The 3,719-nt window shown below is 31.1% G+C and overlaps 1 long non-coding RNA gene across 1 annotated transcript; it reads right to left on the minus strand.

Moving 5' to 3' along the window:
• Positions 294 to 1,641, minus strand: LOC109329581. The gene is made up of 3 exons (XR_002105551.1): positions 1,487 to 1,641; positions 1,127 to 1,251; positions 294 to 773 (listed from the first exon to the last, which is right to left on the minus strand). It is a non-coding gene; the product is annotated as an uncharacterized LOC109329581 (long non-coding RNA).

Raw genomic sequence — 3,719 nt, forward strand, 5'->3', positions numbered from 1 at the left:
TTAGTTGTTAGTCATCTTCTTACTTCGATAAATAGCAGAATCAATACAAGTGATCGTAACCGGTTCTCTGTTCGGAGCAAGAAGTAAATGCGACACGAATTATGAACACTCAATTTTGTCTTACTTTTAAATTTAATCTTTTGTGCAGAAGTCAAAATAAAAATAAAACATCATTTCTTGATTTGCAAGAATGTATGGACAATTGAGTACAAATTAATATCAATATTATCATCCTTATGTTAAAAAGTGTCATACCTGCATAAGTATAGATATCTCATTAATAAAGAGCCACTGATTAAAGGAATATAAAAAGGAAAAAAACAATCTAGTCCAAATAAGCAAAGAATATCCATGGAAGGTGTACTGCATTTGTCATAGTACGTGGTTCCTATGAATTTGGAGCTAGTGTCAGCTATTGATCTCCCACTAAATATGCTATCATACAAGGTCTAAGTTACTTTGGCAGAATACATTTGTGATATGCACAACTACTAAATGCAAGAAAAGAATGAACCTAGGGAAAACAAAGCATATGTAAAAATCTGGTCCCATAGCCATTCTTCCTCCTGGCAGGCGTGAGTTTTTTTTCCATCCAAACCATTTTCATCAAACTCTTCTCATAAGGCCATTACTGCTCCCCCGTTCCATCGTCCTTCTCTGTGACGTGTCCCAAGACCATTACCACCTGACTAGAGGATCAAGCGAATGATTTAGGTACAGTTGATGCTCCTGAAGCCAAGTTGAAGCCTTTGTTCTGAGGTAAAGTTCCGACTCTGCTCAAGCAACAGTTTGGTATCAGGAGAAAGTAATATCATCTCATCGTAATAAAAGATGAGGAGAGTAAAACACAGAGAGTGAGAGAGCATCCAGAGTTCGCGTATCTTACACAACACATAGAGAACAGAGATAGAGAATAGAGATAGAGAATATAGATAGAGAAAAGAGAGCATCTGGGAACAAGGATTCAACACGCAAAAGGGATAAGAGAACAAAGCATAATCAGCCCTTTGAATTTTAACATGTTTCTCACGCATCTAATTGAAAATCACACAACGAGCATACCAAGTATTCATAGCCACTGTTTTTGAAAAGAAATCATAAAAGTGGGGATGAGGAAGACGTTTACCTCTCCTCTGAGCCATTGCGCATAACACTGAAGGAAGTCATCCCGGTCGATGCGGCTTATGTCCTTAACACCCTTCAATTGATTTCAATCCAGCCATTAAAGGCTCTGAATCTCCATCGCCGTTGCTGAAAAGGAAAAGATAGAAGGAATGAATGACGATATATTCATCACTATGAGAAAAAATCAAAAGAAATGAGATGGCTATCTCGGAATCGAGTCATCGTTGTGGTTCTATAAACGGCTCATCCCTGGCTATTGATGGCCTTGACCATCGTTACCATCTTGCCGGAAAACGTGAACCGCCATCATTGGAGATGGGTCGAAGAAGGGAAGAGAAAAAAGAGTGAGAAAAGACTCTACCCACTTCGAATGTGTGGAGGTTAACCTCCAACAATCACCATCTCTTTTACCGGCGTGAATCTCCACCGTTGTTGCCTCGTGGAAGAGAAGAGAAGGAATTGGTGCTCTAGGGATTTCATTTCCCTTTCCCTCTCCGTTTATGGTTCTGCGTTAAAACAACATGGATAACCCCCTTTATCACTTAATTCCATCTTTCTTTTTCTTTATCTAAAAAGTAGGAGACCTGTGCAGGACCAATAATTTATTTTGCATAAATTTAATTAAAGAATGATAACTTAATTTGATAATAAAAATATTATAGAGGGTTACCTCATAAAAAATAATTTCTATATATTTTATTATTAATGTAAAGTTTTCAATGAATAAGATGATGTTGAACATGTTATGTTAAATAAATAAATAATTGTTTTGAAGAAAAGTTTGGAACACATCTAAAATAAATTTTATAATATATGCTACATATTTTGGAAAACATGTTTATAAATAATATTTATTGTTATCTTTAGTTGTTGATCATATTTATCATATATCAATATTTCAATTTTTTTTGTTTTTAACTCTTGGAGACTACGTACAAATGTACAATTGATTTTAATTGGATATTAGTCTAGGTAAATATAACTTTGCGCTTTCTAATGTTTCACATATTAATTGTCATAGTATAAAAAACTATTATAGGGAATTGTCATTGATAAACTTAAAAGACTATGAAGATTGGGATGAAGACATTGACATCTAGAAAATATATATGATATTTTCAATATTTTTTAGACATGACCTTTGTTTCAAGTACACAATTTGTCATTTTAGTGGCAACCAATCTTGTATCATTACATAATTCTTTATACTGGTCTAAATTCCTTAATAGCATTATTGAAGCTCCAACTTTCAAGTTGATCTTATGATGGGGAAGACCAAAGGTTGTAAGTGAGTTTAAAAAGTTAGGAGTTAGTATGTTGAATACTTTGTCTTTTATTAACATCACATATATTAACTGAATCTGAACTCATGTATTTCTTTTCATCACCTATAGTCATACATTAAAATAGTTATTAGTATAAGTTTAATAAATCTATTATGTCAAACATAATAAAAATTTAAAGACAACTAAAAAATTTACCTGAAAATTTACTTAGAACATATTCATTGATTTGATTAACAATCTCAATCGTTGGAAGTAATGCTCTAGATTGGAGAAATTGTTCATCCTTGAAGTGATGTTATAGACTTGATCAACAATTGCACGAGTCCCTCTTCCCTTTATGTAAGTCAAAATAATAGAATAAAAAATATAAAATAATTCACAATCAACAATTTGAAGTAATAAAATCAAATGAGATAAACAACATTGTTTAAATATACAATTGATATTTGATATTTATTGACTTGTCTACACTAAAAATTCATGATATAAAAATGGAAGTTTAAAGAATCACCAAGTTGTGAGGTATTTTAAATATTTAGGCTGACAATAAAATTATATGAAAAGTATCACCCTATTTTATCTCAATCCACTTTTCCTTATAACATAGGGTTATAGATAGTATTTTACATAGACACTAATGGGCTTAGCCTTTTTCATAACATAAGATACTTATTCCTCTTGAGTCTTTACTACTGCAATGGATTAATAAACCACAATACCTGCATAACAAAAGTTAGGATATATTTTATTAAACATAGTACAAAATTAGCCTTTGTCATAGTTAATAATGATTAGCATTTTCAATAGCATGAGTTTCGTATGAGTTTTGATTTTTTACAATGCATATTGTAATACGTGATTTTTTCTCCATAATAAACTACATAAGCATGAAAAATATCAAAATTCACTATCACAAAACATTAAAAAAAATGCATAATCTTATAATGGTAGAACCCTTCAATTTAACGTAGTTTTTTATTTTATGAAATTTAACGTCAATTTTAATGTCTCACAGTTAAAATTTATTATTCCAACACTCTCTAAATTATTAAGTACACATTCCTTTACTTTATTAATCACTCTTACATTCTTTGTATTTTATTTCCCTATTTTGTCCAAAGTCAATAACAATTTTTTTTAAATATAAAATTCGTTCAAGTCCTACCTCTCCTAATATATTGAGAGCTACCTCCCAACTTTATTAATATTACCTTATTAATTAATCACTTGAATCTGACATGGATATTAAACTAAACAACAACATAAATAAAAAATTAAAATAACATAAGCCTACTCACAAATAAAAAA

The sequence above is a fragment of the Lupinus angustifolius genome, chromosome LG16 (genome assembly GCF_001865875.1).
Source record: "Lupinus angustifolius cultivar Tanjil chromosome LG16, LupAngTanjil_v1.0, whole genome shotgun sequence".
NCBI lineage: Eukaryota > Viridiplantae > Streptophyta > Magnoliopsida > Fabales > Fabaceae > Lupinus > Lupinus angustifolius.